General features: G+C 44.1%; 1 protein-coding gene across 2 annotated transcripts in view; it reads right to left on the reverse strand.

The window, feature by feature from the left end:
• Positions 1 to 4,358: 4,358 nt before the first annotated feature.
• The window catches only part of clu (clusterin), a 24,247-nt gene continuing 17,224 nt past the window's right edge, over positions 4,359 to 11,381 (reverse strand). For both annotated transcript variants that reach the window (XM_042095256.1, XM_042095255.1), the window contains exon 7: positions 4,359 to 4,372. The gene's annotated coding sequence lies outside the window, so the exon portion shown is untranslated. The remainder of the gene's footprint in view (positions 4,373 to 11,381) is intronic.

Below are 11,381 nucleotides of genomic sequence, written 5' to 3' on the forward strand. Positions count from 1 at the left end.
AGTAGCATTACCCTTAACCTGCACCGAAATGGAAAGAAACAAACCAGTAGAAAATGCAAATGAAACTATGTTTTTGTGACCATTTGTCATTGTAGATGGGCATTTTGTGTGGAAAGCAATGGTGCTGTTGGAATGCATGTGATACAAAGGGGTGTGTCTCCTCGTGTGTTGAATTAGCAATTGTTGTCTAAAAAGCATTTTGACTCATTAGCAAACACAAGACGATACACTGCTTATATGTCATCTACTTAAAAAGCTTCTGGGTCCAACTCTTAGTTTTCACTGGATTGCAGAGTTATATAATGAATGGTAACATTTGTCATCAGAAAATCTGGAATGGCAAGATTGTATTTGTTTATGTGTAAATCAGGTTGATTGATGTTAAACCATAATGGCAGTCAGCATTCATGCTCTAACTTTTGCAAACAGAACTGCAGATGGGGGCATGTTCCGCATAACCTGTGTTGTTCACAAATTCCCTTTGTTAAATCACAATGACCTTAGACTTCCCTGCATAAATCTCACTGGTTCCTCTATCTCGGAGAGTGAAGCAGGAGATTACTGTTAACAGCTCAGTTTGATACGTGGACACAAGCAAACAACATATGTCACTGAAGAATTTTGATTTGTTAGCCTCTCTCTGTCCCCTGTTCTTTCTCTTGTCTTTGCTTCACCCCAACTGTCCCCCTCTCACAGCAAGTTCTGTCCAGTTGTTTGCCATTAAAACATCGCAACTACCCGTGCACTCAACACCGTGCCTGTGTACTTTTTGCAGATCACAGAGCTGTGTGGCGCGACTCGTCTAGGGCACTTTGGAAGGAGTCAGTTCTACATTGCACTAAAGCTCATCGCTATAGCCCAGTCTGGACTGCCTTTGCGAGTGGAAAGCTTAAACACAGGTAAGTGCAGAGAGTTAAGCTCAGTGTGCTCAACAGGCCTCTGTCCTCCTGGTTGCTCAGGCATGGCGCTGCCTACCTGCCACCCCAGCGCTGGGGCACTGTGCCCATTGCACGTCTGAGCGAGGCCAGTGGTCGTGTCGCAAATGAAATGATTGTGCCAGTTGGAGGGATTACATAACTAACCACAACAGGGATTAGAAGATAAGCTGCGTGCCTCTTCACAGAAGTGGACACATTGTATTCAAGGCCGCTCGGGGAAACAAGAGTCTCGATTAAACTAAGGTCACAACGAAATTTTTGTGGCCACTTAACACTTTCTAGCCTGTCTGGGACGTCCTCTGTAGGTCCAATTGTTCTCACAGTATAAGCAGAGAAGGAACGTCTCTTTCTGCTCTCTGGCAAATTCAATGCCTCCAGGAATTTACCACTTAGGAGATAGAGAAGACCAAAGCAGAGGAGTATACAAGGCGCTTTTCTTTATGCTGGCAGTAACAGGAAATGGTGATAGCTTGGTAGGGTCGGAGATAGAGAGAAAGAGAATAGAAACAGGAAATTGCAGACCAGGCCCTGGAGGGCTGATGCTGTTTGGAAGAGGCATGAGTAGTTGCATCACATTGTTTCATCATGTCTCAACGAATTGAAAAAGAGAGATGTTTTTTTTTAGAAAACATTGTCCACGTTGTGTAGTTGGAGAATTGTCTCCTTTCTCTGTCCGCACAGGTTAGTTTCAGAGTCATTTTAGAGGTGGCCTAGTGCAGTCTTATGTCCATGTAAGCATAAACAAACAGTCATTTACAATTGACATGACTCATGATGATTGTTCTGCTGTCAAGCTCCAGGGATATGGAATATTGAATTTGTGATCTTGTTATTGGCCAAATTTTGTTTAATGTGTGGGGAGGCTGGTCATTTTCTGAATATCTCAATATATTTCTGTTCTTTAATGTGGTTGTCAGAGATGTTGATGGTCAAGGTTAGCTGTAAGTGACTGTGTGTGTCTAACTGATTCATTTTTCAGGTAGAAGTTTGTTCCTAGGTATCATTGATTCGGTAATTCTATGTTCGCTGTGGTGCTAATGTTGAAAAGAGCATTGTCATTTGGGCCTTTCCTTTTTGCTATGGATTCAGGTTGAATTGAAACAAACTGATCAGATAATCAGTCTGATACTTAGGCGGTTACTCTCACATGTGTCATCCAAGCTCCAAGCAAGGTTGTGCTGTGTGTGTTCTGCCGTTCACAGTCAAGGACTTGCCCCTGCCACGCTTCGTGGTGGCCAAGAACGAGCAGGAGACCAGGCACACGGCCATGTACCCGGACTCTGAGAACCAGGGGCCTTACTCGGGCGTCATCCCCAGACCCCCGGGCCGAGGCCAGGCCAAGAAGATCCCCCTGTCCCACGAGGTCATCCAGTCGGGGGTGCCTGCAGCAGATCCACAGGTGAGAGAGTGAGAGTGATGTGCCTGTGTAAAAGAGACACCACTGAGTGAATAGTTTAGTGTGTTAATAACAGGGTGATTTAATGGAGGTGATCTAACTGGGGGATCCACAGGTGAGAAGCTGTGTGTGTGAGTGAGACACACCATTGAGTGAATAGTTCTAGGGACTTTAGGCTTTGCTTGAGAGGGTGTTTGACAGAGATGATGTGTGTGTGTGTGTAGGGATGTAACGGTATGAAAATTTAACCTCACGGTTATAGTGACCAAAATTATCACGGTTTTCGGTATTATCACGGTATTTCTAAAAGTGTGTTCAATATGTTCAGAAAGCACTGATAGGCCTACACAAGCTGAAATAGTTTCAAAAAGTGTCCCGTTCACTTTTTTCTTCATGTTTAATTGGCTATGTGCTTATAGCTTAACTTACCCTACCATAACTTGGAGTTTGCTATTTCTGTTATTTGGATGCAATGAGTGAGACCAAAGTAAGCGTTCAAAATAAAACTTTAGGCTACTGTATTCTCCTGATAACGTGAGTGGAATGGATTTAATGTGGACGTGAACATAAAAAGACGCAGAGTGGCTACATGATACAGTGCACATTTTGCGGAGAAAAAAATCCGCCTTTTAAAATCAGGTGTAGCCTAATCCGAATCGTAGTTAAAACCATCAATTGTTCCAGTTTTGTTCCATTGTACCAGGCCTACTGTATGTCAAAAGCAGGCTCGGATGAAGCTGGGAAGGATTAAACACACGGTTTCCACACCGCGGTAATCAACAGTGATAATCATGATGTTTGAAATGAAAACGGTAATTATTATCGTCAACATTTTTATTGCGGTTTACCATTATACCGGTAATTGTTACATCCCTATGTGTGTGCTAGCGTTATAAAAGAGTGTGTGTCATCTGACAAGTCAGCATTTTTTCCCTTCCTACACCCTTAAACAGTCACCCTGTATGTGTGTGTGGGCGATTAGATTCAGACAAACACACACACACACATACACAACTCAGCAGTTTTCTAACCCAGTAACAGTCTGGGACACATGAAACCATTACATTTAAAATGCAAGTAAATTGCTGTCGCATTCAGTTTGGATATTGTCAAATTTTGCAAATGTCAAATGAAAGGAAAAGCAGATTGTGGGAGCTTTTGTCAGTGGCTGCTCTAAGTGTTTGAGTGTCTTTGTCACAGCTGAGAGAACATGTGGGTAATTGCAGTGACCCTTATCTGTTAAAGGCGTTCAAAGCAATGTTGGATAATGTAACTTCTGTAGACTTTCAAACAAAACCGAGAGCTAGCTCGCTACGCCCTCTCCCTTCCTTCTGGTGCATTTGAAACTAAACACGCATCTCGTCGGTAATTGGAACAGTTTATGTTTTTATGGTCCAGGCTGGACCAGGTTGTTTTTGTTTTCATTTTCATTTTTGGAGCCTGGGCTGTCCACAGAGGCTGCGTTTTTTCCCCACTGTATTCAGGGCACAGGCAGCTAGCGGATGGTGAGGTGATGCTTGCTGTGTGTGACAAAACATGTTTTAGCTTAGAAACCGCATAATATCGCTTCGAGCACCTTTTAAGCTGAGGGTACCTGGGTAATCACCAGACACTACTGTCCATCCACCCTTCCAAGATGGCATGGACACACTTGATTGAAACTAGCCAAGGGCACTGCTGAATTCAGTCTGTATTGATCAAACAGAGAAACCAAAACATGCTGTACCCTAACAGCCTCTGTGCTGTATATGCTGCCTTGTGCCTCCTGATGCCATTTGTACATGTCTTACTGGTGAAGCCATTTGTAAATGTCTTACTGGTGAATGAACTGCATTCTGCTTCTCTGAGCACTCAAAGTGAGATTAGAGCCTCACTTTCACCCATTCACTCACACATTCATACACCGACAGTGGAGATGACCTTCATTTGTCCTTTCTTGTCTCCTTTAGACACACACACACACACACACACTGTCTGTACTGTCATCTCTTGCCTTTCTCTCTCTGTAGACACAAACACACACAAACACTCTCTCCCTCTAGCTCTGTTTCCCTTTCTCTCCCCCCCCCCCCTCTCTCTTTCTCACTGTGTGTGTGTCTCTCTCTCTCTCTCTCTCTCTCTCTCTCTCTCCCCTCGTCTACTCCCTCTCCCAGCCTGACACCACCTCCCCCGTGGTGTCTCCCCACCAGTCCCCGCCGACGTCGCCCCACGCTGGAGGAAGCACACGCGGCAGGCCAGCGGCGGCAACGCGGACAGGCAGCCAGTGGTGGGCAACGTGTGGCCGCACTTCCGAGAAGCACAAGCAGGTAAACGTCCAAAGAGACGACACAGAAGAAATGTGTCATTGTTAGTGAGGCGTGTCTGTGTGTGTGTGTGGTCAAGTTAGTCTGAGAGAGATTTTTTTTTATCCTACATTGTTTCAGCACTTTGGAGTATGTGATAAAGCAAATAAAATGTTTTATTATTATTATTATTATTAGTAGTAGTATTATTAATAAATATATTGTAGGAAATGGGTCCATTGGAATTCTGCCTTTATATTGAAATGACGCAATGTATTTGTCCTACAGCTGATAAACATTCAGAATAAAATTGACCGTTCTTTCTCTTCCTCTCCCATTCCCTCTCTCTTTCTCTCTCTCTCTCTCTCTCTCTCTCTCTCTCTCTCTCTCTCTCTCTCTCTCTCTCTCTCTCTCTCTCTCTCTCTCTCTCTCTCTCTCTCTCTCTCTCTCTCTCTCTCTCTCTCTCTCTCTCGCTCCTCCCTTTCTCTCCTGACTTAGGCCCGGTGGCTGTTGACGGTATGTGGTCCGGCCACTCCCCCCCCTCCGGTTCAGGAATCCTGGGTCAGTTTCACAGATACTCCTCCCTCCAGCACACTTCCAACAATGCACCCCGCGTCTATCCAGGTAGTGCAGCATACACTTCGTGGGCCTGTCCAGCTTTCTGGCTAGTCTCTTTACTCCTTCGGCCTTCAGCCCTCCTGCCTCTCCTCCATGCGTTCTGGGCTCCCAACGTTTCTCAGACCCGCTCCTGGGGTGGACTCCTCTCCCCCTCGGCGCAGCATGTTTTTAAGTCTCTCCTCCATCTCCATCGACTGAACCGACGAACGAACGCTGATATAACGATAAAGTCGTCTCTAAGTCTGATCTCTGATCAGCTGTGCGATGGCAGGGAGAGGCTTAAAACTAGGCTGCAGCACATCGTCAGGTGCTGGATTGAGAAATGAGGCTCTAGACATCAGTCAAGGCATTAAGTAAGCTTACCGTCTCCTTGTAGATGTACCGTAGGCCTAAATGTTGCTGGTCAAGTTTCCCAGAAACACCTACAAACACCACACACACCCAGTAGAGATGTCGATAAGCTTGCTTGCTGTGGATAAGGAGTTTGCTCCAGCCAGGTTCTGTGTCCCACTGTAGAGTGTGGCTGTGATGGTCGTTTAGCATACTTGGCCATAAAACTGACTACCCAGCTCCCCACCCACCCACTGGTGATTCACATGATGTTTGTCTGTAGACATTTTTCTGTTTCCTTCTTTTTTTTCTCAGCAATGTCTGTTGCCTGTTTGTCTGTCGTTGTGTTTAATCTTTACGTTAATTGACATCTTTTGATCTTTTCGTGTGCACTCGCTCTCTTTTTTTTTTTTTTTTTCCTTTTTTCCTAACTGTATCTGATCCTGACACGAGCGTAACAGTGATTTCACTGGGTGCAAAGCCTCGTTGACCGTTCATATCCTTGGCCTTCCCCACCACTTCAGGAGAGCGCAAACGATTAGGACTTCAGTGCCCTCGGCCGCAACCAACGAGATCCAAAGACAAACCAGTGGCTACGACGACCCCTGGAAGATAACGGATGAACAGAGGCAGTATTACATCAACCAGTTCAAGACCATCCAACCTGACCTCACAGGCTTCATACCCGGTTAGAGGAGAATCTTCTCATCCCCCCCCCCCCCCCAATCCACTGTTTTGACCTGTGGTTCTGTTTTTTCATCACATAAACAATGGGTCTGACTTCTCTGTTTTAGGTTCTGCAGCTAAAGAGTTTTTTCACAAAATCAAAGCTGCCTATACTGGAATTGTCTCATATTTGGTAAGTGTGTCTCAGAGGGTCATGGTTTGGTTTTTAATCCTAAGATTAATCATTCTAAAGGCTATCAATTACCCTCCTCCATTTTGTGGGAATAAGTCACGTAGCTATGAGGTCACTTGTTTTCTTTTGTGCTCTTGTTTAATTTACTGGTTGACTGCATCCTGCTTTTAGCATTAAGGCTTATGGCATAGTGTTTGAGCTCATATTGTGCAGCTTTGGTGTTTCTTTGTCAACCCTGTTTAAATTCATGCTGTGTAAACACATGTAACAGTGTAAACACATGTAACTCAAGTTTGACATTAGGGATAGTGTGCATTTGGTGGTGGTCTATTTGCCTTTTATTGTGAAGTCAACTGTTGATGTTTTTCCTCCAGGGAGCTGTCAGATTTCGATAAAGATGGCGCACTGACACTAGATGAGTTCTGTGCTGCGTTCCATTTGGTGGTTGCTCGGAAAAAACGGTTACGAGCTCCCCGAGAAGCATCCAGAAAGTCTCATGCCAAAGCTCATCGACCTGGATGACTCAGCAGGTACTTAACTTTTATCCAGTGCAAAGATCTGCTCAAAAGTGTCACCTTCAGAGTCGAGCAACTTGAGTCACCTTTGTTGTCATACAGAGTGTTTACACAGTCTTATTCATTCATGGCCTCGGGTTTCTCTGATGTGTGTGACTAAAAAGAAATGTTTTCAGCACAGTACCTCATTTCATTAAAGACCTTGAGCCTTCATTGTTGGCATGGGACAAATATGATCTTGGGATTAACGTTGATTAATTACATGGTGGGTGTGGTGGCATAGTGGTTAAGGAGTAGCCTGAAAATGTGTGGGTTTCAATTCCTGTATTCCAATGTTGTGCCCTTGAGCAATGCACTTAACCCCAAGTTGCTTTGGGGACAATGTAGTCCCTTGTAATAGAATTGACGTATGTCACTTTGGATGAAAAAGTGTAATGTGTGGTTGTGTGTGTGTTAACCTCTACTCCAGAAGTCCCGGAGCCTGCTCTCGATGTGGGATACTCCGGCTCGCCTGTGGAGGTCACTTCCAACAAGTCCCCCTCCATGCCTTCCCTCAACCAGAACTGGCCAGAGCTTAACCAGAGTAACGAGGTTCGCCCCACCCAGACACCTCCACACCTCCCATCTTCCTCCGTGCTAGCATGCACACCTGCTATCTACATTACATAATGGGGACTCAATCTAAATGGGAATGTCAATATCCTTTTATTACTTTTATCTATGGAGGAATAAGGAAAAAAAGGATTATTTTTATTTATTATTATTATTTTGGGATTTGCTTCAGCCCCCAGTTGGCTTCGACAAGCACAGCATCTCTCTGTCTTGGCCGCCACGCAAAGCATTCACCGTTGTTCACCCAAAAAGCCTCTCAGACCGAGGGAGGAAAAAACCCCTGTCGCTCTGTTTGGAATGCAGTTGCTGCGCTGTTAGGAACAACAGAGTCAAAGAGTTACATTGTTTGAATGGAGCACTGCCCAACTATCTATGCTCTTAACCGTAATCAGTTTTATTGTATTCAGTCAAGGTTCTCAAACATCCCCCTTCCCCCATGATTACATCAGTTAAGTTTAGCATCTTGTTTAGGTTTCCCCATTATTACTTCAGTTTAGCATCTTGTTTAGGTTTCCCCCCATTATTACTTCAGTTTAGTTTAGCCAGGTTTATGAACAAGATGGAGATGATCAGTGACACGGATGCATTTTGAGATGGCGTCGTTTGCAGGCAGGGACGTTATTCGACTCTTATCAGTGAAAGAGGAAGGAAATGAGATCTATGTTATAGCTCCAACGACAAGACAGGTTTTGCTCTAGCTGAATCAAAGATAATTCAGTTTTTGCTATTAGATATTTTCAGATTAATACATTTGATCTTTTCACAGAACAGGCACTGCTGTCGCTTTGGTATTCCTAAAAATACATTAAGTGTTTTTTTATTTTTTTTTTGCTGCTGGAAACATGGTTAATGTGCATGAAGAGTTACAAATAAAAAATCAAAGTGGGACATGCAGAATTCATAGTGGCATAACAGGCCTTTAAGTGGCTGCAGAGTTACCTTGTCTCACTTCAGTGAAAATTCGCTCAAGTGCTCCCAAGCACATTCATGCACTTGAACATTTTGAAAGGTGCCCCAAAGCTGTCACAAATTGAGCTTTTCTTCCCTGTGAGGGGAGGGGGGGAGGTCATGTTTGCAACATTTTTGGTCAGTGTTAGACAGTCCTCATGCTGCTGTACAGTGTTCTTTGCCTTTCGAGACCGAAATAGTGAGTGGTTTTGTTGTGTGCTTTTTGAAGTCAATCATGAGAGGATGGGTGGGAGGGTGAAGATTGATGCTATAACTCCACAGTGCTGACTGTCTTTTCTGCTGTGTCTCTCTCTCTCTCTCTCTCCCCTCTCTCTCTCTCTCTCTCTCTCTCTCTCTCCCTGTCTGTCTCTCCGCAGCAGTGGGAGACTTTTAGCGAGCGCTCGTCCAGCTCACAAACTCTGACCCAATTTGATTCTAACATTGCACCAGCTGACCCTGTAAGTCAATCACCTAGTAGTGCGCCTGTCTGGTGATTAATGATTTCATTAACCTTCACTCTGCCTTCAGCCAGCTGCCTTCAACTTCACTCTTCTGATCTCTCTCTCTCTCTCTCTCTCTCTCTCTCTCTCTCTCTCTCTCTCTCTCTCTCTCTCTCTCTCTCTCTCTCTGTCTCTCTCTTTCTTGTTTCTTTCTCTCTTTTTTTTCTCTCCCTCACTCTCAGTGTGTGTCTTTCTTTCTTTTTTTCTCTCATTATCTTTTTCTATCCTCTTTTTCTTACTTGGGAAAAAATAAATAAAATAAACTGCATGTGTTCGAAAGCCAACCGTCACCACCATGGCGTCACTGTAATTTTTGATTTAATTTATTTGTAATTTTTTGCTTGCTCCAGCTTTTATGGATTATTCTGTCTTAATGCTGTACCCACTTCTCAATTATGGAACCTAATTTAGTGGCAGGACTTTGCACAAGGTTGCTGAACAGACATTTACAGTAAATAGTCATTCATTTAAACTGACTGGTGCTGTGAGTAGTTTTCCTAGTCACACAGAAATGCTTCTTCAAAGGTTTTATCAGCACTCTAGACCTCCTGCTCCCTTCAGCAGACATATGAAGTAATGTCTTGAAAGACGAAAGTCCAGTGGTTTGGTGGCCCTCTGTTAACATTAGACCATGTTGGGGGTCTTTGTTGGTCTTTATTTTTTCACGCAGACAGAATAAAGATTTGATTTCAGATACAGTTACCTTCTGTTTAAGACCTCAAGTCTTAGTACTTCACTGTTATTGTAATGATTATTAGATGATTGTAATGTTATCACAGTGTATAGTGTGCTGTTACTCTGCTTAGCAGTGTGAGACGAGCACAGGAGTGATTGTTCTGTTGCCTCACAGGATACAGCCATCGTCCACCCGGTCCCCATCCGCATGACCCCCAGCAAGATCCATATGCAGGAGATGGAGCTGAAGAGGGCAGGAAGTGGTAAACGCATCCCTTCCTCTTTCCCCTCTCCTCTGGAAAACCTGTCTGCTTTTCTTTCCTTCCTGTTCTGTAGGACTGCACTCTCTGTCCTTTCTTTCTTTCTTTCTTTCTTTCTTTCTCACTCTCCCTCTTTCTCTCCCTCTCTCTCTCTCACGTACTCTTGCTTGTTCGTTCTCTCTCTCTCTCTCTCTCTCTCTCTCTCTCTCTCTCTCTCTCTCTCTCTCTCTCTCTCTTGCCTGTTCTTTCTATCTATCCATCTATTAGATTCCACTACTTTATACCATTAAGTTAGTAATGCTTCATGTATGGTAAATCGTATTAAGCATTCCCTGGAAAGGTTTTATGGCCCAATTGAACTCCTATCTTGCGTAGGAAGAACAGGAAGAGAAGGGCTTGTCAGTGATTCAGCTGGTTTGGTTCAGTGCCCCTGAAGTGGGCAGTAAATTTAAACTCCCATCATCCCCTCCTTTCAAGCCATCTTAAGGATCTCAAGTCCCTGTGCGCTTTATCATAGGCCTTTAAACTTGAAGAATTCTCTTTACTATAGCTCTGATTATGAAAGCAAACGGAAGCCCTTTGTTGTTACTTTTTCATTTCTCTTCTTATGTAAATTGTTAGCACACATGTAGATGTACATGCAACAACTTCATTCCTTCATTGTATTCTTCTATCTAAACTGAGAGACTTTGTTACTTTCCTTTTAGCTTCATTCCTAATAGTGGTAAAAGTTTGAATGTAAATAAATAGTCCTCCTGCTAAATGTCTCAGTGGTGTGATGGTTGTCTGGTTGCTGCTGCTGTTTTGGTAAGACGCTCCTGTTGTTGTGCTCTTGGCAGACCACACGCATCCCACCAGCCCTCTGCTGGCCAAACCTCCTGAGCTCTCTGAGGAGAGCAAACTAGCAGCTACAATTAAATTTCCTGGTAACACTGTAGGTAAGTGGGCTTCCCTCACACTCCTTATAGATCATATCAACCTCATATCCATGTCCAACCTCATCCTCATCATCATAATCATTATCATATCAAGTCTTCCCCTCTTAGTCAGAAGTAGTCTGTTTAAGTATAAGTTTAAGTATATATACTCTTTGATCCCGTGAGGGAAATTTGGTCTCTGCATTTATCCCAATCTGTGAATTAGTGAAACACACTCAGCACACAGTGAACACACAGTGAGGTGAAGCACACACTAATCCCGGCGCAGTGAGCTGCCTGCAACATCAGCGGCGCTCGGGGAGCAGTGAGGGGTTAGGTGCCTTGCTCAAGGGCACGTCAGCCGTGCCTACTGGTCGGGGTTCGAACCGGCAACCCTCTGGTTACAAGTCCGAAGCGCTAACCAGTAGGCTACAGCTGCCCCCAATTGTGTTTATTGTGTATCTGGAGTCTTGTCCTCTTTGTCAGAAGTAGTCATACTCATTGTGTGTCTGGATCAATTCATTGTGTATT

This window comes from Alosa sapidissima, chromosome 6 (assembly GCF_018492685.1).
Source record: "Alosa sapidissima isolate fAloSap1 chromosome 6, fAloSap1.pri, whole genome shotgun sequence".
In the NCBI taxonomy this organism is placed as follows: Eukaryota; Metazoa; Chordata; class Actinopteri; order Clupeiformes; family Clupeidae; genus Alosa; species Alosa sapidissima.